The sequence below is a fragment of the Marmota flaviventris genome, chromosome 9 (genome assembly GCF_047511675.1).
Source record: "Marmota flaviventris isolate mMarFla1 chromosome 9, mMarFla1.hap1, whole genome shotgun sequence".
In the NCBI taxonomy this organism is placed as follows: Eukaryota; Metazoa; Chordata; class Mammalia; order Rodentia; family Sciuridae; genus Marmota; species Marmota flaviventris.
In genome coordinates, this window is record NC_092506.1 from 10780932 (window position 1) to 10803309 (window position 22378).

At 43.0% G+C, this 22378-nt stretch overlaps 1 long non-coding RNA gene across 1 annotated transcript; it reads right to left on the minus strand.

The window, feature by feature from the left end:
• Positions 1-9483: 9483 nt before the first annotated feature.
• LOC139706861 (uncharacterized) lies at positions 9484-12904 on the minus strand. The gene is made up of 2 exons (XR_011708517.1): positions 12863-12904; positions 9484-9738 (listed from the first exon to the last, which is right to left on the minus strand). It is a non-coding gene; the product is annotated as an uncharacterized lncRNA (long non-coding RNA).
• Between the last annotated feature and the right edge of the window lie 9474 nt (positions 12905-22378).

Sequence of the window (22378 nt, forward strand, 5' to 3'; positions counted from 1 at the left end):
AATTCTGGAGCCCAGAAGTCCAAGATCAAGATGTTAGCAAGGTTGGTCCCTTCTGAAGGCTGTGAGGGAGAATCCAATCCAGGCTGCTCTCCTAGCATCTGATTTGCTGGCAGATTTTGGCTTTCCTTAATTTCTGTCTCCATGTTCCTATGACATTCTCCCTCTATGTTGGCCTTCTTAGGGTACATGGACTCCTCTGCCACCAAAATTCTAGTGGGAGGCACACTACCTCTGAAGGTTTGACAACTGACTCTACAAAATAAATTGATGGTGGACAGATTAACCAGAGAAAAACTAGTTTAATTACATACCAACATATGAGAGTCCCACAAAATCTGAGGCTGGAAGCAGCAGCAGATGATTGATGCTTTTATAGCATCCTGAGCTACAGAAAGGCAGCAGGGCTTGTGGCTTCTGGGATGTGGGGGTGGAAGAGGAGGATGTGGTGAATAAAGGTTATCTGGTTTCATAGATAGAGAGCCTTTCAGACAAGCCTTTAATCCCAGTGGCTCAGGAGGCTGAGGCAGGAGGCTCACAAGTTCAAAGCCAGCCTCAGCAATTTAGTGAGGCCCTAAGCAACTTAGCAATTACCTGTCTCAAAATAAAAAGGGCTGGGGATTGGGGATGTGGCTCCGGGGTTAAGAACACTTGGATTCAATCCCTGGCAATACACACACACAAAAAGTCTTTCAGGAAAGAAAAGTCATCTCATGAGAATAGGTGACAGTCCTCCACATCCTCTCCTATGATTATGTGGGGGATCCATTTTCAGTCAGATAAGGGAACTTCAGGGGAAATCCTTCCCTGCAGGTGCTGTTCCTCAAATGCCCTCAATTTATAGTCATCACCATGCAAAGGTGGCATATTTGGGGGTGATATTTCCAGAATCCCTGCACTTCCTTATCCTGCTACAGGAAGACAGTAACTTGGGAGTCTGCAGAACTAGCTGGAGCCTGTGCAGCAATGGCTATGGCTTTGAACAATGGCTGTGTGGCTTAGGCAGCCAGTGTCCCCAACTCAATAGGAAGGAGTTGGGACAGATGGCTTCCCAAGTTCCCTGCACCTCTTCAGACAAATTCTTTCAGCACCTGGGAAATCAACTTTGAATTGCTGGATTTACAGATGAGCCTTATGCTGTGAGTCCACTCGGGTGCAGTAAACTGCATTTGGATCCACAGTCTTTCAAGGAGAATGATACAGTTATGTGGGTGGGAAGGACAAGGACTCTCTTTTGAGCTTCCCCCTTATTACTAGCCTACTCTATGGGAAAGCTTTATAAGTCAAGGCCATTTGGAACAATGAGAAAAATAAATGAGTATTTTGTTGTTGTCTGTGTCAGCTTGAACTTCCCTAGACTTGACCCTTAAACCACAAGGAAACACCTCTTTACCCACATATGTTAAAGTGGGAGTCATTGACTTGCTCATAACAGAATTCAGATATGGAAGGGACCCTTTGCAATTGAGCTAACAGTCCAGAGAGGGGAAGAGCTAGCTCAAGGTCACAGGAAAAACTTTAAGGGCAGGGCCAGGAAAAATCAATGTCAATTTTCTAAACTGTATAATGAGAGACCTCTGAAATTCCTTCAGGCCTAGAGTCTGGTCCCTGGTCTCTGATTATTGGACCAGTGATTTCTGCCGCTCCACCACCCCCGTGGTGGTTCAACAGCCTCGCTGTTGCTGAGGCTGGCTTTGAACTCTCAATCCTCCTGCCTCAGCCTCTCAAGCTGCTGGGATTACAGGCATGCACACTGTGCCCAGCCCTTGGGTTACCATTATTTTAAAAAAGACACTTTAACTCAGAAAGTAGAGGGTACACAATCTCAGCATACCTCACCATGACAATAATCAATTCCTTTACAAAACACTGCCTCTTTCTTATTTCTTTAATTTTATACAATTTAGTAAAGCCCTTCTCACTAACTGAGGAGGATCATAAATAATTATGATCCTTGAAGAGAGCAGTCAGCTTTCAGCCTGTATAGCTGACAGTGCACGTAATAGACACCTCATTATGATGCAGCAAGAAGGCCCTCATCAGCTGAGCAGATGCCAACAATGTGCTCATAGACTTCCCAGCCCCCAGAACTAGGAGCCAAAAAAAAACTTTATTTAAAAAAATGTGGGCTGGGGTTGTAGCTAAGTGGTAGAGCCAGCACTTGCCTAGCATGTGTGATGCCCTGGATCCTATCCCCAGCACCACATAAAAAAAATAGAATAAATAAACAGAATAAAGGTATCCTGTCCATCTACAACTAAAAATATTTTTTAAAATGTGTACCCACACATAATTCTCCTCTTGGTCTGACCTTAAAACAGAGATGGTCAACTCTGGCTGCAGGGTTAGAAACCCCTGGAAGAGCTTTTGTTTTTGTTTTATTTATTAATGTGGTGCTGAGGATCAAACCCAGAGCTTCCCAAGTTCTAGGCAAGCCCTTAGGAGACGGTGCTTTGAACTTCCCATGTGTGACAAACCCTAAGTACCGCGGGAGGGCGCTAGAGCACAACGCAGGCCACAGCCCAAATTCGCCCTGCAAAACGGAATGGGCTGATTCGCTTGCTACACCCTGGATTTTTTATTTATTTATTTATTTCCATTTTTGTGTGTTTGTTTGCTTGTTTATTGTGATGCTGGGGACCGAATTCAGGGCTTCGTGCATGCTAGACAAGCACTCTGGAATGAGCTCCACCCTCAGTTCTCCATACTGGCTGATAATCAAATGACAATTGGGAAAGGAAGACGTCTGTCTTCCTACTGAACACAAACCACCTACTCCAAAAACCCATCGACAATTAGGAAGGAGTTCCGTGCTTCGCTTCAGGGTGCAGCCCTTGAAAGTAGACAACAAAATGTATCGTGAATTAACTTGCTGGTAATGTGTAGCAGGCCCTCCCCGCCACCCCAGAAAGTGGCTGTGTGACTTGCGCAGGCGCCTTTGGTGAGCCATGCCTCTGGGTGCCACATAAGCAGATAGGGAGACTCAGCAAGTGTGGTCCTAGCCGTCTCCCCACCGATCTACAGCAGAGTGCAGGCTTGAAAGTGTTTAAACCCAGAAGCACAGCTGGCAGCTGAGATTAAGGAGGGGGAGGGATTAGGGAGGAGCAGTAAATACCCCAGGAAAGACCCCAGTTCAGTCGCTTAGAGACAGGGAGGCCCTGGCTTCCAGGGGAAACTCCTTCAAGGGGCTGTTTTGACCTAGAGCCGAGGCCTTTCTGTAATGGTTAAGTTTTCAGATGGAAGAACCCCTAAGTGGAGATGCAGAAATACAGAAAGAAAAAAACAAAAAAAAATTTTTTTTTAATATTTATTTTTTGGTTTTGGGTGGACACAATATCTTTATTTTACATTTATGTGGTGCTGAGGATCAAACCCAGTGCCTCATGCATGCTAGGCCAGCGCTCTACCACTGAGCCACAACCCCAGCCCCCCAAAGGGGTTTTTGATTCACAACACCTGTGTGGGTGAATTTGATTTCATCGAGGGATCTGCAAAGCTGGCCCCCACAAACACAGAACTTTTTTTTAAATAAGCCTATTCTAATTGCATATTAATAAATGTGAATTTTCAAAAAAAAATTGGAAAATCTAAGCAAACATAAAGAAGAAAATTAAACTAAACCTAGTCCTGGCACTCTTTATCTCCTTCTAAACTTTTTTTTTTCCTTCACACTTCAATATATAAAATAAGATTATTCTGAAAATACATCTCATGTGCTGTTATTTCATTTTATATCCTATTGTACTTATTCTCTCAAGTCAAGGCATATAACTTTGTCTGTTTTGGTTTTCTTTTTTATCAAAAACTTACATGTGTGTAACATACTTACAAATATTACACATTCATGTACTGTTACTTCTGTATCCTAAAATAACATCTGTTCCTACATATTGCCATTTCCTGGCATGTGACCATCAGATAGTGCCTGCTGATTTCTAACTTCAGAAATGGGGGTTCAGTCCTCTCCCCAGTCCCCACCATCCAGTCCCTAGTATTCCCTGGTTATTGGGAATACTTTTTATTCCTACACTTTTTTATTTTGCTGCATTTAATTTTGTCCTTACCCTTTGTTTCCTTTGTTTCCCCTGGACCTATCTCCAGGACCTTCACAAATTTACTAGAAGAGTATTTTAGTTATTAAGTTATTTTTAGTTATTTATTTTTCTGTTGCCAAGACTGGGTAAGTTTTAACAAAATGAGGCTTATTTAGCTCAGTTCTGGAGGTTCAAGTGCTCTCCTCTACCTGGTGATGGCCTCCTTGCTGGCAGAGTCCCAGAGCAGGGCCATGGCAAGAGCAGGGAGTACTGGTGTGTCCTCTGATTTCTTTCTCTTCTTCTAAAGTCACCTGTATTCCACCATGAGGCGCCACCGAGACGAATTTGGCTAATCCTAATCACCCCCCAGAGGCTCCACGTCTGCACACCATAGCTGGATTAAGTTGCCACTCTCTCAATACAACAGTGTTTAAATTCAAACGCAGGAACTCAGAGAGGACACACGTAAACCAGGTCCAAGCCGCAGCAGGACATTAGGCCTTTTTGCAGTTCCCCTCCCTCTTGAGGTGTTTTCCCAGAACCCTGGGACTGGTTCCCAAATGGAAAGGTTGCTGTCATCTTGAGAACTTTCTTCTTGCTCTCTCGTTGATCCTTGATCTTCCGGATCTCATGGCCTTGTCCTTCTGGAGGTGGGTACCAAGTACCAACCATTTTTGAAAACTCTACTTGACGCTTGGTGCCTTTCTTTCAGTTCTCAAGGTTGACTGATGTTCTGGGGAGGAAGTGAATCTGGGGGGGGTCAGAAGTCATTTTCCCACAGATCTTTTAAAAGCACTTCTCTAAGTGTTACAGTTTCATTTTTGATCCTTTGCACGAAATCTGTGTTTTTTCTCAGTAGCAATTTAGAAGGGGTCCTTTCTTTGTCCTTAGCCCTCTGACATATCATAACAATGCCTAGGGCCTGAGTCTGCTGTCATCCATTGAGCTTGACATTTGATGCCCCTTTAATTACAACAACTCATGTCCTAGCAATTTTTTTTTTAATTATTCACTTAGCAATTCCTACCTTCCATTTTCTTGGTTCTCTCTACTCAGAGTTTGGGCTTCCTGGCTTGTGCCCGAGTCTTATGTCAGACAAATTTTCTAGCTTTCTGTCTTTTTCTCTACTTGGGAGATTCCTTCAAATTTATCTTCCAATCTCTCTTTTGCACTCCTAATTTTACTATTTGTGTTAGTCATTTTTCCACCACTGTGACAAAAATGTCTGTGATAAATCAGCTAACAGTAGCCAAGAGAATTTTTACTTATTTATTTGTTTGTTTGTTTGGTGCTGGGGATTGAACCCAGGGTCTGTGCATGGGAGGCAAGCACTCTACCAGCTAAGCTGTATCTCCAGTCCCCAAGGGAATTCTGTAGCTCCTGATTTTAGAGGTTTCTGTCCAAGGTCACTGGTCCATGGCTTCACGCCTGTGGTAAGGCAGAATATCATTGCAGAAAGCACACAGTGGACCCAAGCTGCATACTTCCTGGCAACCAAGGAGCAGAGAGAAAAGAGATGGATCAGGGTCCAATTCCCCTTCAAGGGCGCATCCTCAGTGACCTGGTAATCTTCCACTAAGCCGCACCTCCTACATTGCTGAGGCTGGCCTTGAAGTTGCTATACTCGCGCCTCAGCCCCCACTCCTACCCCCTGGCCCCCACCCCAGTCGCTGGGATTACAAGCGTGCACCTCTGTGCTCAGCAGTATAATGTATTTTGATACCTTGGTTTTGATCTCTGTCCCTATTTTATAGCATCCTTTTATTCCTTGGATGGATCATCATCTCCTGTCTCTTCTTTCTTTCTTGTCTTGAAATTGTTTCCTCCGAGTTGTCTTCTTTTCTGTTCCTTATTTGTCCTTGAACCTGTCTTTCATTTTCATCCTTCCTCAAATCCCCTAGGTCCTTTGTTCCTATTGTTAAGAAATAAACTTCAACATGTTAAAATTTGAAAGAGTTTATTTGAGCGGACTGCAACTCATATATTAGACAGCTCCAAGTCATAAGCAATTCAGGGCTCTATCACAAGGTCACCAGGGTAAGATTTTTAGATAATGTTCCTGGAAGCAAGGCAAAGAAACTATTTGATTGGTTAAAGTGGAACAATACTTTGAAGCCCCTAATTTTAGAGGTTGGTTGGTGGCTTTTGATTGGTAAAGCTTAACTTTAATTTTTCTAAGATAAATGACTGCCCTGCCCACGCTGCACGCTGAATTGGGTTTTGCTTTGTTTACATAGAAATTTGGGAACTAAAGCCAACCTGGTCTAATGATTTCCCACTTGATTATTTTAACAACGCCTCCCCTTTTGATTAGTGTTCTGGAACAACCCATCCTAGCATATGAGAACTGGTTGGGAACAGTAGGAGGTTGACCATGAGACTGAAGAGAGGCAAATAGACCTAGGGTTTCACAGAATGTGATTTATTGGTGACTTACTGGTAGTCCTGGGTTGCTTCAAGGTCAGTTGGATCGCCGCAATTTGGGCCCGAAAGAGGGCTAGGACAAAACTGATTTCACCAAGCCAGCATGCACCAGGTTTATATTATATAAGCTAATATCAAAGTCAGCACATTCCTGGAGCCAGGGTCTGGTTGTGAAGCTCCTCACACCACTCTAATAGTTTCGTCTATTTATAGTTTGCTAGGAAACTAGGCAGAAAAACTGAACTAAGGTTACTCTGGGATAAGCATGTCAATTACAAGTCAAGATGGCTGCACTCATGTCAAGCTGAATCTGTACAGTCAGCATCTTATTTATCAGAGATGGACCAAAACTTGGGGATGAGTGCCAGTTCACATCACCGGCATGGCTGGTTTGTTTTTTGGGTCAATGAGAAACTCAAAAGTCACGAATCCAAGTCTGTTGAAGATTTCCTTCGGCTGTCGATCTCATTTTTGTTATTCTACATGCAATGAGAGCATCTGACATACTGTTGATGACTTCAGCTGCATTTAAGACCCTTGAGAGGATGCAGGGCACCAGGGAGATTACACTGATGACTACCAGGAGGACAATACTGGGAAATTGAAGATGCACCTTAGCCAAGGCTTCATGAACCAAGCTAAAAATAAAATTAAATTAAATTAAATAAAAAAATAAAAAATGAAGGCCTAGAAAAACTAAAAACTCAGTCCCTGGGTCCAGAGAGCCATTGGATGAGATTTCTAGATTTGAGCCTGCAGAACCTTCAGATTGTGGAATAAGGACAGCAGTTGCAATGTGATAATTTTCCTGGTTTGCAGTCTGAAAGTCTCTGACCGTGGCATTGGGCATTTTGGTAAAACTTTTCAAGTGGCCCATGCAGCAGCAGCAGACATGAAGGGTGGAGAATGACATTGATACCAGGTTGTCCAGATCCATCTTGTGGGAAATTAGGAACAGGAAAGTTTTTAGAGAGATAACAAAATGTTAAAATCCAATGAACACGAAAATATGATTACAGGACCAGTGTGATTCTATATCACGTACACCCAGAAGAATGAGAAGTTAGACTCCACTGATGTAGGATGTGTCAAAATGCATTCTACTGTCAGGTATAACTAATTAGAACAAATTAACAAATTGTATTAGAATGTAGCTAAAAAAAAAAAAAAAAATCCAATGAACAGGCGTGGTGTGGTTGTGCATGCCTATAATCCCAGCAGCTCAGGAGGCTGAGGTGGGAGGATCATGAATTCAAAGCCAGTCTCAACAAATTAGTGAGTCCCTGAGCAATTCAGCAAGATCTTGTCTCCAAATAAAAAAAGGGCTGGGGATGTGGCTCAACAGTTAAGCACCCCTGGGTTCAATCCCCAGTAATATCTCCCCCAAATTAATAATGATCTCTTTTAAGTCTACTTTGCTGGAACTTTTAATAAGGAATTTCAGATTAACAATTTTTATTGCTTTTATATATATATATATATATATATATATATATATATATATATATATATTTATTTATTTATTTATATTTTATAAATACCCAACAGCAGAGGAATGCATTACAATTCTTATTACACATATAGAGCACAATTTTTCATATCTCTGTATATGAAGTATGTTCACACCGATTTATGCCTTTATACACGTACTTTTTTTGCATTATAATTCTTTATGTACGGGGCTGGGGATGTGGCTCAAGCGGTAGCGCACTCGTCTGGCATGCGTGCGGCCCGGGTTCGATCCTCAGCACCACGTACAAACGAAGATGTTGTGTCCGCCGAAAAAAAACTAAAAATAAATAAATAAATTCTCTCTCTCTCTCTCTCTCTCTCTCTCTCTCTCTCTCTCTTCTCTCTCCCTCTCTTCTCTCTTTAAAAAAAATTCTTTATGTACATATATACCACAATTTTTCATATCTCTGTACAAAAAGTATGTTGACACCCAATTCAAGTCTTCATACATGTACTTTGTATAATGATGTCCGTCACATTCCACCATCCTTGCTAATCCCCTGCCCCCTCCCTTTCCTTCCCACCCCTCTGCTCTATCTAGAGTTCCTCTATTCCTCCCATGCTCCCCCTCCCTACCCCACTATGAGTCAACCTCCTTATATCAGAGAAAACATCCGGCATTTGTTTTTTTGGGGATTGGCTAACTTCACTTAGCATTATCTTCTCCGATGCCATCCATTTACCTGCAAATGCCATGGTTTTTTTTTTTTTTTTTTTTTCAGATTAACCTTTTAAAAGTCTCTCCTGCCCAAGAAGCTATGCCAACAACTTGCCATTAGGCCTTGCCTATAACACCTGCAGATCTGGGTGAATTCCTCTTTTCCTCTCTTCTCAAGTTGCCCCCAAATACTTTGAAGTTTCCTGAGCCACTTCTCTTGAATCTGTAAGGCCAGGGAATTATTAAAACTGGGTACAGACCAGTTTTTCCAAGGGACTTAATTGGCTCCGTAAAATCAATCTTGGTTGCTTAAAAATTGTCTGGTCCTATCGGGTTCTATGCCCATGCTCAACTATGACCCTCCTGCCCCAGCCCTGGTAACACAGTCAATGTTTCCCAGTTATGTCCTATTATAAGGACAGCAGACACTTATTCAATTTAGGCAAATAACTGTATTTTCATGAAAATAAAAATGCTCACTAATATTCTTTGGATTCTGGAAGGATCGGGTAGGGAAAAAGAGACAATGTTTCAATTCTACTAACAAAAAGTGTTCTTTACCAAACTGCAGAACAAATTCCCTTACATCTAGTGCATTATGGGAAAGTCCCCCAAAGGCTCCTGGGCTGAAGATCCCCAGTGTATGGAAGATCAGAGGTGGACTTCTGGGAAATGATTGGGTCATAAGGACTTTGAGATCATCAGTGAATTGATGATTAATTGGTGATAAATTAATTAATTACTGGTAAATCCATTGATGGATTGTCCCGACCAGCAGGACACATCAACAAGGGCAGCGAACCTAGATGGGGAGGAATGAAGGGACAAGAGACACGAAGGATGACAGCAAGACAGGAATTCTGATCAAGCTGCAAACTTTTATTGTTCACACAGGGGTATTTATATGCTGGGGATGGGGAAGCTCTCTTATCGGCAGTTGCTGGATGTCTGCACAAGGTGAGATAACCGCTGGATATTTCAGGAAGATAGGTGACCGCAGGATGTCTCAGGGAGATAGATGGCTGCAGGGTGTCTCCCAGGCAGGATGTCTCCCAGGGGGATGTTTCTTGTAAATGTCAGGCTATTCTTTGAAGGAGAACTTCCTTCTAGCCCCTGACAATGGATTAATAATTTGATGGCATTATTGGGAGGTGGTGGATATGTAAGGGAGGGGGCTTGTTGGAAGAATAGGTCACAACTAGTGTGCCCTGGAAGGGGATACCTTGTCCCCCAACCCTTCCACTCTTCTTTATCTCTCCCTGCCTGTTTCCTGGCCACCATAGAGCATGGAGGCTTTCCTCCTCCATATTCTCCACGAGGTTCTGCCATTTCAGACCCAAAGCAATGGAGCCAGCTGACCATGGACCAAACCCTCTGAAACTATGGCCCCAAATAAATCTCTCCTCTTTGTAAGTTGTTTATATCAGGTGTTTCGTCACGGCGATGTAAAGCTGACTATAACATACAGCCCAATGGTCTGATCTTAAGGTTTTCAGAAATGTACACTTGGGCTGGGGTTGAGGCTCAGTGGTAGAGCACTTGCCCAGCATGTGTGAGGCACTGTGTTCGATTCTCAGCACTGCATACAAATAAATGAATAAAATAAAGGTCTATCAATGTCTAAAAAGATTTTGTTTAAAAAAGACTTAAAAAAAGGAATCTCTATTTGTCAGTGTCCTTTCCGTGAACCTCCTCGAAGACACAGCACTTTAGGATTATCGTTTCTTGCAAAAGCTTTCAAGGAAGCATCAGTTAAAATGATTGACTGTCGGGATAACAAAAGACTTAAAAGGACCATGGTTAAAAGATCTGATGAGCTGGGCTTGGTGACACACACCTGTCATCTCAGTGGCTCAGGAGTCCCAGTCAGGGGGATTACAAGTTCAAAGCCAGCCTCAGCGAGTAAGCAAGGCCGTAAGCAAGTTAACAAGACATATCTCAAAATAAAAAAATAAAGAGGGCTGGCACTGGATTCAATCCCCTGTAGCAAAGGGGTGGGAAGGGAGAATTCATCATAATGTAATTGAGAAGAAAATTTCATTATTTCTGTAAATGCAGCATTTTAATAGAATCAATAGAATTTTGACTGATAACATTACATCAAGACATATAGAATTCAAGAAATTTAAAATATTTCTTTTAACACATATTAATAATAAGATATTAATAAAAAGTGTTTTGTAACACTTATATTAATAACATAGATCTAGCTGGGCACAGTAGCACACGCCCGGAGTCCCAGCTACTTAGAATGCTGAGACAGAAGTATTTCTTGAGCCCAGGAGTCCAGGGCCACACTGGGTAACATAGCAAGACCCAGTCACAAGAAAATAACATAAAATAATCCATACATTTATAACCTAAGAATATTGAACATCACTTTTACTTAACACAATTGAATGGAATAAACCTAATTAATTTAACATCTCTCTTTTTTTGTAAAAAGAGAATACAAATTCTTTCGAGGTATTCCAGAAGCTCTCAGGAAAGTCCCAAAGTTAATTTAGGATCAAAAAAAGACTAAACTCAGAGGTTGATTTTGGAAAGTTTGTCAATAAGTTGCTGCGGATATAGCTCAGTTGGTAGAGTGTTTATCTCCCATGCATAAGGCCCTGGGTTCAACCCTCAGCACCACGAAAAAAGTTTTTCAATAAAATTTAATGATTTAAACAATGAATTAAAGAGGATCACAGGTCACTGTGAAACAACCAAAGTGATAATTAAAAGACTTCAAAGCAAGGACAGAATGTCACATCATTGCAAAACAAACTTCAGCCCTTTTAATGGAGAAGACTATTTTCTTAATTGATCAAAGACCTAAAAAAAACAACATGAAGCGTGGGAAGTAATTTTTCTTGATAAAACACAAGGTTTTTGTTTTCTGGGCAGACTTGACTTAAAAAGAAAAACATTTTGCAATTTCTTAAGAACAGACTGACATGTTTTCTCAGAAAAAAAAAAAAAAACTTTTGACATTTTCACAGAGAAGACAAAGTTCTAGTTTTGCATCAGTTTGCTTTTGAAATTAATGTTCAATTTTTTAAACTTATAGGTAACTCCATTTAAGTCTTAGCCAGCTTAAACATTGCTATGGGCCTTTATGTCCCCAGAGGCCCTTTGTGTTAGAGGCATTGTCCTTATCCTGTGGAACTGCTGGAGGTAGTGTAACCTTTAGCTACTTGGAATGCTAAAGGTGGGGCCCAGGTCACTGGGGCCGTGCCTGGGGCGCGGGGGTGGGATCTCAGCCCTGTTCTCTCCTTTCTGGCCACAAGGTAAGTGGTTTTGCTCTCACATGCTGCTATGGTGTGCTGCCTTGCCATAGGCCCAAGGCAACAGGGCCAATCAGTCACAATGGAGCCTCTAAATCCACACGCTAAAATAAACCTATTCTACTTATAGGCTGATTATCTCAGTTATTAGCTATAGCAACAGAAAACTGAGACAACCACACATAAAATTCCTTACCAAAATTCCTCCACCAATCTTCTACACCTTTCTTATACCCATTCAGTTGTTATCCTTGACTTTGCCTCTTAGTGTGAAACACCCAGTCTTTCTACTTTAGGATAAAAATTACTGTCTTTTTCCCTTAACAAAACAAAAAAATCCATATTCGCCTACCTTAATGCTTTCCCTACAAAAAAAAAAAAAAAAACATGTCTTGCTTTCATTGTATACACGGTTGTTTCTCTATATTTAATAGTTTTAATTATATATATTAGAATTCTTAGCTCTTTGTGCCCTTAATTTCCAGTGAAAATTAGAAAGGAAACAATTGTGAATCAACACCAACATTCTGTAAATGGTCAAATCTATGAATATACCCCATCATAATTTCTGGAAGCATATGCTTCTTTATAGTACAGTTTTTATGTTTGCTAACAGACCAAAATGTCTTTAGTCTCTCCGTAATGAGAAGTCAAAATTAGAGAACCCTATGTTCAACAATTGATGCTTTGGTATTTTATCATGTTTGGACGTGATCTAGACATTCCGTGAATAGTCATCATTCAACTTGGCAAGACTCTAAGAATTCAAGTTGCCAAAGAGGTTTGGGTGACTGCTAAGTAGAAGTTATAATACCAGACAAGGCTGGCCACCATGAATAACATGAGTTTATTTGATGAGTTAATCCAGATAGAATAAAAGTTGTGTAACCAGACATAATGGGTTCACCTTTCATGAGTGCAAAGCCAAGAAGCACAATCAAGAGGTAAAAGAGCAATTTCTTACTTACAGCAAGTAAGGAGAGTACAGCAGATAATTCTCAAAGCAGTATCCTCTCTAAACAAAGAAAGCAAGGTTTTTGTTTTTGTTTTATTGTGGAAACATATACATATTCACATCAAAAAGACACATCCTTACACGTAGAAGCAAAGTTCTAGGTCATATAACACATGCTTTTTTTAAAAAAAAGGTAGATAAGTCAGGTACAATTGCACACGATTCAGGAGGCTAAGGTAGGAGGATCTCAATTTCGAGGACAGCCTTGGCAATTTAGAGGGACCCTCAGCAACTTGGTGAGATCATGTCTCAAATTTTTACAAAAAGATTGGGGATGTAGCTCAGTGGTAAAGCATCCTGAGTTCAATCCCCAGTGCCACAAAAAGGTGGCGGGAGTGGGGGGCGGGGGTAGGGATGGTGGGATGGTGGACACCAATAGATCTGGGTAGAGAAGTTAGTATTATAATGAGCAAAGTTCATTCCATGTCACCTAAAAAGAATGAGTCAGACTGACTTGGCAATTTCATATGGATCCTTGTTAAGTTTCTTTGTATCTAAAACAAAAGAAAACAGCCAGATGTGGTGGCAAACATACAATTATTGTAATTTCATTAACTCGGGAGGATGAGGCAGGAGAATCACAAGTTCAAGACCAGCTCTAGCAACTTAGCCAGGCTGTAGGCAACCTAGCAAGACCCTGTCTCAAAATAAAAAATTAAAAGTGCTGGGATGGGGGCTCAGTGGGTCAGCGCCCCTTATAACATGAACATACAGATTTCAATAGATTTTATTCTAAAACTTTAACCGTGTACTAGGTACAGGGATGCAAAACAGTTTTTCTGTTTCATTGCTTTGTTTGTGTTTTGTTTTTGTCTTATGTGTATTTTATTTTGTTGTTTTTATTTGTGTTTGTTTTGGTATGTTTTTTTGAGTGTTTTGTTTTGTGTTTGTTAATGTGGTTTGTTTTGTTTTGTTTGATTTCTGTTTGATTTGTATGTGATTGTTCAGTTTTTGTTCTGTGTTTGTTTTTTGTGTGCTTTGTTTTGGTTTTGTTCCATTTGTTTTTTGTGTGCTTTGTTTTGGTTTTGTTCCATTTGTTTTTTGTGTGTTTTGTGTGTGTTTCCACTATGTTGCCCAGGGAGGTGTCCTCAAATTTTGGCCCTAAAGGATCCTTCTATTTCTGCCTCCCAAGTACCTGGGACTACGTGCCCAGCCCTAAACCTCACCATTTAGTTAAAGAACATCTTGATTTGAACTGTGATCTGGGCAGATGGAACAAGTTAAGATCACTCACTCTGACACGGGAGTGACATGCCTATAATCCCAAAGATTTGCATGAGTAGGAGGATTGCAATTTCAAGGCCAGTGTAGGTTGATCAGCAAGACCATACCCCAAAGTAAAAATTAACAAGGACTGAGGATGTAGATCAGATGGAGAGTGCCCCTGGGTTCAGTCCCCAGCACTGGGGGAAAAAAAAAAAGCAACTCTGGTGGCTAAAGCATTTTCTAATACTCATGGGAAATCCTTATATAAGATTTTTTTCATTTGCCTAATTTCCATGTGGCTTCTGAAACTCCAGATGTCTTCCTCAGATTTAATTACTCTTCTCTCCTGGTGCAGAGAGCAAGAAGAGAAGCCTTTATATGCGGAGATTTCCTTTACAGATGTAAATTTCTTACCAAGGGGACTCAAATGGGCACGGTGGCAGGTGCGGTGGCAGGTGCCTGTAATCCAATTAGCTCTGGAGGCTGAGGCAGGAGGGAGTTCAAAGCCAGCCTCAGCAACTGTGAGGCTCGAAGCAACTCAGTGAGGCCCTGTCTCTAAATAAAATACAAAATAGGGCTGGGGGTGTGGCTCAGTGGCCGAGTGACCCTGAGTTCAATCCCTGGTAACCCCTCCACCCCACCCCCCAAAAAAAAAACCTAGCCAAAATAATCTTTATTCCAGGAGCCATAACTTGGGGACTTACTCAGCTAGATGGGGGCTTCCCAATGCTGTGTTTTGTGTTTTAAACTAGATTACTGATGTTGAAGCAGACCCTCTTGATCAATGTGGCAAGTGTGTTCTATGTCTAGTCTCAGCAGGATCGACCAGAAGGATCCAGAAATACTACTTCCAATCTTGCCTTATAGTCAGAAACTGGTTCATTATTTCCATTTTGTTCTATTTTGTTTATTTAAGATTAAAAGAATATATTTTTTAAAAAGTCAGCTCTTTCTTTCTTGTTAATGAACTCTAGGAGATCATCTGCTCTTCTCCCAGCCTTTTGTAGTCTATCCCTGGAAGACTGGGGCTCTGATACTCTTCTCAGGTGGCTTCTCTCACCAGAGGTCCAAGGAGTTCTCAGAGAGGGGACCTCCACTCAAGACCTGCAGGGTTCTTGGCATAAGTGACACAAAAGAATTTCAGCTCGTACCAGTCAGAGACATAAATAGAGACTTATTTAAGAATGCAGAGGCACAGTCAAGGGAGAATGTGAGCTATCTAGAGGTAGAGAGCTTTGGGGGTAAGCAAGGAGAATCAGCAGTCAGGGTGAGACAGCACCCGGAGGCTGGGGTGTTGATGTTTACAGAGGGCTGGTTGCTAGGGGCTGGTTTAGGGGTGGAGCCAGGGCGGAGCTGCACAATTCATGGCAGTTTTCCCAGCTCAGGAGCAGTGCCCTCCAGTTACCTTTTGTGGGCTGGAGGTATAGCTCAGTTGGTGGAGTGCTTGCCTCACATGCACAAGGCCCTGGGTTCAGTCTCCAGCAAGACAAAAAAAGGAAAGATTTAAGTTACTTTTTGGCAGAGTTTTGGGCCCGGGTGCAGGCCAAGGGCAAGGGCTGGGTGGCTCAGGAGTTGCCACTGTTCTGGGTGCTTCCTTGGCGAGACAGCATCTCTTCCTTTATTCCCAAATCCCCATCTCCAGTTGGCAAGCTGCAGGCCAGGACGGGGCACAAGGACTCGGCTGCGTGTGTGAGGAAGGAGTTCAGGGACAGCAAGAGGGTGGAGTTAGGGTACAAGAAAAATGCTGCTGGAGGAAGACTGGGAGATGAGTCAGCATGTCCCTGTCACCAAGTCCCATTACCATGACAACTCCCTCCAAGGAGTTATGGCCCATGATGGTGACTAAGATAGAATAGATAGTAAAATGGCCAGGCCGTCAGGGCAAAGGGCCTGTGAGGGAGAACTTGACCCAGGTAATGCCATTTGGAAACATATGTCCTCCCTCTTACAACAAGAGTCATCTCACAGTCACTCTGACTCAGCCTGACCTAAACCCCAGGTAAAGACCCTGTGGTCATACAAAGAAAGGAAAGCGTTATCCGGGACTGGAATCCCAAAAGCACCTGGTTCAACCCACCTCCAAGAAAACAATGCCCAACCACAAAAAAAAGTCCCCACTTCCTGACTACCCAGACAGGTCTCCGTCTCCCCTGGGTCCCCCAGCAGGTTTGTCCCCAATAAACCTGTGTTACTGTGGAGACTCACCACTGAGCCCTCTCTTTCCTTCCTTGGGTTCTTTCCTTACAGGGAAACCATTCAAGGTCTTATTCAAATATAAAGACCACTTCCAGCCACTCCTCTGGGGAAGGTGGGGCGAACCCAGATGTTAGTCACAGGGATTCAAACTCAGTGTCTGAGGGACACAGCCAATAGCCTCTATGATTTTTCAGTTGCCTGATCCACAGCGATTTCGGTCAATACCAAAGACTTCATGAGAGCCTAGGTCAGAAGGTCCCGCGGTCAGGTCCTCTCCCACGTCCTGGAGTTCCATCCGTCTCACATAAACGAATCCTACTCCACTTACTCTGGCCTTCCACCGTGGACTGTGGATTTTACTCTTCAAATTTGCAAGACAAAAACCCAGAAGGAAACCAGAGAGGCCTGCAGCCAGCACAAACCCAGACTCACCTCAAACTCCAGTTTCAATAACACCCATTTATTCATCCTAAAATAAACAACGGGGTAAAGTGGACAGTATTGTAATCAGGTATCATAAAGTCACCGATGGGGCAAGGACCTCAATCAGGTCCGTTCAGCTCAGCATAAGAGACACTGGTTTCTTGAGCCTCTCCTGGCTCAGCCCACTGGGCTCCGCCTTACAAAGCAGTACTCTCACCTTTACTTTCAATTAATCTGTACTTTACCTATTACCTCCGTGTGTCTCGCTCAATTCTTTGTTTGGGACACCAAGGACCTGGGGTCCAACTGAACACCCCAACAATAACACATGGTTCACATGGTGCTTTTTCCATGTTTCAGTGGTTTATGGACATTTTTCTTTTGAGACTCAGCGTTCTCCGTGTGTCTATAAATTCCTATCTCACTAGTTCCATGTGAATAAACTGGTAAATATCAAGCAGTCTAAGATGAGAATTCTAAAATCCTTAGCAGCTGGGTGCGGTAGTGTGCGCCTATAATCTCAGTGGCTTTAGAGGCTGAGGCAGGAGGATCACAGGTTCAACAAGTTCAAGGCCAGCCTCAGCAACTTTAGGAGGCCCTAAGCAACTTAGTGAGACCTTGTCTCAAATTTTTAAAAATGTGAAAAATGGGACTGGGGATGTAGCTTGGTAGTAAAGTGTCTCTGGTTTCAATCCCCAGCAAATAAACAAAGTCCTCAGCAAATTTCTAGGGTTTTATCTATGTTTGAGGCTCGGTTTTTGTTGTTGTCACTGTTGTACCAGGGATTGATCCCAGGGGCACTTAACCACGAGCCACATCCCCAGTCCTTTTATTTTTTTATTTTGAGGGTCTTGCTAAATTGCTCAGGGCCACGCTAAGTTGCCCAGGCTTGAACCTGCCATCCTCCAGCGTCAGCCTCCAGCCTGGCTGCAGTGACAGGCACGCACCTCCGCACCCAGCTGTGCTGTTCTTCCTGCTACTGTTGTCTTTTTGTTTTGGGTTTTCCGTCCAGGAGTCCAGGAGACTGAGCCTAAGGCACCTGACCACTGAGCTACACTCTCAGTCCTTTTATTTATTTATTCTGTTTTGAGAAAGGTTCTCTCTCAATTGCTGAGGCTGACTTTAAACTTGGAGATTCTCCTGCCTCAGCCTCCCAAGTGGCTGGGCTTACCCAGTCACAGGGATCGTGGGCGTGCGCCATCACACCCAGCCTGGGATTTTTTTCTTGAGACAGGAAACCTGTCATTATTCACTGGTTGATCTGAGGGCCTCACTTTAACTAAAAAGAAAAGGCTAGTAGTTTCAGAGCAGTTAGGCAGAGGAGGGTAGAGAGAAAAGTAGAAGGTACAGTAGGAAATAAATCAATTACTGCAATTTATTCATTAATCATTGATTAAGTGCTTTTTGTGTGTGTGTGATGCTGAGGATTGAACTCAGGGCCTTGTGCATGTGAGGCAAGCACTCTACCAACTGAGCCATATCCCCAGCCCATTTATTAAGCTTTTTGTTTGCCTTTTGCAAGGAGTCTTAGAGAGAAACTTTCTTATCCATTAATCCTTTAGAAGCCACATCCCCGCCCCCCCCCCCTTTTTTTTTTTTTTTTTTTTTGAGACAGGTTCTCACTAAGTTGCTTTGGGTCTCTTTAAATTGCTAAAGCTGGTCTTGAACTTGTGATCCCCTCCCTGCCTCAGCTTCCTAAGCTGCACCATCTTGATCAGCTAAAGGCTTTTTTGAGCAGTCAGCAGTTCTGAATTTAGCAGCACAAAACCACAAGTGGTTCAAGGCTCCACCTAAGGGCCATTTCCTAGTTAGGGGACGGGGGCTGTAGCTCACTGTAAAGCGTTCGCCTAGCACGCATGAGCCCTAGATTCAATCCTCAACACTCAAAAAACAAACTGCACTAACCAAGTTGCCTAGTTAGAGTTAGTTGGCAGTTTCTATTTAAGTTTCTTAAGCTTTATTGTCCTAAGCTATGGCCATTCATGTGAAGTTAGATTTCACTTAGTACTTGTGTGGAGCTGGGTTTGGGGGTTGCCTACATAGTAGCTCTGAGAAATAGAAAGGCCTGTGGTCCGTTTTCAGAATCTGGTATTTAGCCTTAAACGTAAAATTGGGATGTAAGCAAGGCAGCCAGAGGAAAAGAGAACAGGACAGAAAGTTACGAGCAGTTAACTCACATAATAGCGCCACGGCCTATGGATGTGGCAGATCCAAAGTCCATGCACCTGAACAGACCTTTGACGAAGAGGAGGGGGGGTCAGGGTCAGCCTGACCAACAGACACACAAAGCTAGGAATTCAGAACTGCATGTCAGAACACACTCACCCAAGAAGGCTTTCCCTCCACAAGAAAACAAAGGGAGGTGGGAACAACTAAAGGCACATTTCTTTAAATAACCAAAGGAGACAGTAAAACCTGGGTGATGTTGGGGAAGACTGCAAAGCCCAGAGTGCTCAGCCAATAAGAAAGCGGGCACCTTGTGCTTTCAGGGATAAAATGCTGACTGTACCCAATCTGGGTGTCCCTGACCACCAGACATCTGATCTTGCAAGATCATCATTAAAGTCTCTTTTTTTTTAGTACTGGGGAGTGAACCCAGGGGCATTCAACCACTGAGCCACATCCCCAGCCCTATTTTGTATTTTATTTAGAGACAGGGTTGCTTAATGCCTCGCCATTGCAGAGGCTGGCTTTGAATTCGAGATTCTCCTGTCTCAGCCTCCCGTGGTGCTGGGATTAGAGGTGTGCACCAACTGGCCTGGCAAAGTCACACTTCTTTTTTTTTTTTTCTATATCTGGTGTCTCCAAGCCCATGTGGGTTGGGGTAGATGAGGGTGTTTCTCATAGGAACTCAGGGTGCCAGAGTCACCTCAGGGTATTGGACTTCTAATGAATTCTGCTAGCACCATCTAAGAGTAAAACACCAGCCGGGTGCCGTGGTCCACGCCTGTGATCCTGGCAGCTCGGGAGGCTGAGGCAGGAGGATTGCGAGTTCAAAGCCAGCTTCAGCAAAAGCAAGGCGCTAAGCAACTCAGTGAGATCCTGTCTCTAAATAAAATATAAATAGAGCTGGGGGTGGCTCAGCGGTCGAGTGCCCCTGAATTCAATTCCTGGTACCCACCTCCCCACAAAAAAAGAGTAAAACACCAAAGTGCTGCCTAGAATCTGAGGGCTTATGGGTGGTGCTGTTCTCTCCTGGACTGGGAATAAGGTGATCTGAGCCTCTTCCAGCCCAACACTCTGGCAGATGAAGGAGAAGCAGGCTGAGGGCCTCCACAACCAGGTCTAAATCACTTACCTACCCTCCTGCTTTAGACTCTCGAACCTTCTCCCCACCCCGTGGCTGCTGATGTGGCTGAGCTCTGCTTTTACAGTGAATTCCCAGACATCAGCTGTGATGGAGAAAGGGCCAGTTGCCCGTCTGCTTAGAAGCAGGAGATCTGAAGAGTCTAGTGACATCTGTTTTTTTTTTTTTTTTTTTTTTTTGGCAGGGGCTGAAGCTCAAATCCCCCAGTACCCCCCCACACAAAAAAAAATTAAAAATAATAATAAAATTAAAATTAAAAAATGGATTTGAAACAGATCAAATCTGAGTTTTATAGTAGCGACCATTGTGTGTGTGTGTGTGTGTGTGTGTTTGTACTGAGCATTGAACTCAGGAACACTTGACACTAAGCAACAGACCCAGCCCTATTTTGGATTTTAGACACAGGGTCTCACTGAGTTGCTTAGTGCCTCACTGTTGCTGAGGCTGGCTTTGAACTCTCCATCCTCCTGCCTCAGCCTCCTGAGTCACTGGGATTACACCATGCACCACTGCGCCCGGACAGTAGTGACCATTATGAATATGGTATAACTTGCTTCTACTTGAACATCTGAATGAGCTTCCTCAACTATAGAATGAAAATAATAAAACCTGCTCCATGTTGGTAGAAAGGCAATAATGGGGGGAGGGGAGAGAAACCCCAAATGTTTGTTTAAAGCGGTTCTTCCAACAATTTTCATAGAATAATATATGATTAGAGTTTTTTTTACTTTACTGCACTGAATTCTGCTTAAAGACTATGAGCAAGTCAACAGATGAAACTCAAGTGACAATGAGGAATTTAGTCGCTGTTGCTCAAGCCTGGACTTGGGGTAAAACTCTCAGACATTCCAACCTCAGTGTAATTTGAAGCACTCTCCTTGACAGGTGACCCTCCTGCCGCAGGCTGCTTGGGACCCGAAAATTAAGAACTTCACCCAGTTGCTCTAAGGTCATCACCACAAAAGAAGTATATTGAGTTACACACTAAACTCTGTGGATATAGTCTGGATTACTATGAGAAAAAGAGAAAGGAGAAAATCCAAAAGGTTTATGAGCCTCCAAAGAAGGCCGAAAAGATGATTGGCCTCAAGATTAAGGTCAACTGTGGATAACTCCATACTGATTAATGCAAACAAAATAGAGGATCAAATTGGGTGAAAAGAGAAAGACCCAACAAAAGAGCAACCCTCCACCCACCGGGAACGGTCCTGCAGGACAGAGAGGGACAGTCCTGAGCTAACAGGCGCTGTCTAATGTGATTAGATACAAACAAAAAGAGAAGGAGGGAAAGTGGAAAGTCCCTCTGCCCAAAGTTTGTGCCCAGGGAGAAAGAGAATTATTAAAAGTTACTCAAACAGAAAAGAGAAAGGAGATGTGGAAGAAGATGTTTACTCAAATCCACTTTGTTGGAAATGGCTTTACAGGAAAAGCACCTAAAATAGGAGAATTCATTAGCCAAAGGGCTCACACTTCCAGAAGGCCCCGGTAAGAGATCCTGAACTAAGAGCCACCTTTTGCCTCCTGACACAGGTGTAAAAAAGAGTCCCCCATCTTCCTGCATGATTTGGGGTGTTGATGACAGAGCTACTGTCACTGAGGGGAAAGAAAGGGACTTGGGCCTGGAAACACAGCACACAGTGTTATTGGGGGGCAATATGGCCCGGTCTCCAAATCCTAAAAATGACGGCTGGGAAATGCTGTCTCACAGGTTTGACTTCCTCCAAGTGACTCCGCCTAATTACAGGAGGCCGCACACCAGACAGAAAACACCACTGCTGGATTCAACCACACAGCCCGCGAGCGCCAGGAGAATGATTTATTAAGTTGTGGAAAGAAAAATGACAACAAAACAAAACATTAAAATGGCCTCTTTTTGTTTTGTTTGGAGACAGGGTCTTGCTTTGTTGCCGAGGCTGGTCTCAAACTCCAGGGCTCAAGCGATCCTTGGGCCAAAGTCTCAGGAATGCTGGGATCACAGGTGTGCAGCTCTGTGCCTGCCAACGTGGCCCCGTCTCACAAATCGGGCTTTGTCTGGAGGGGTCTGCCTAGGTTTAGATGTTCAAAGAATATTCAATCAATTTCTAAAGCAGTTACACAGGGTCTTACTTCTTTGAATACATTGGACTTAATAAAATGTATCATCCAAAAACCAAATAATTAAAATCCATTAAAAAATGGACATCTTATTTCATCAGTGTTGGCATCAGCGAGAGGGTACCTAGCAATGCAGACCGGTCGTTACTGGAAAAACCAGTGGTACCGCTGAAAAATGTGTTTGCTCAAAAATTAGGGTATTCTTAAATATGGAGGGTAAGCAAGGAGACTTTGTCATACCTG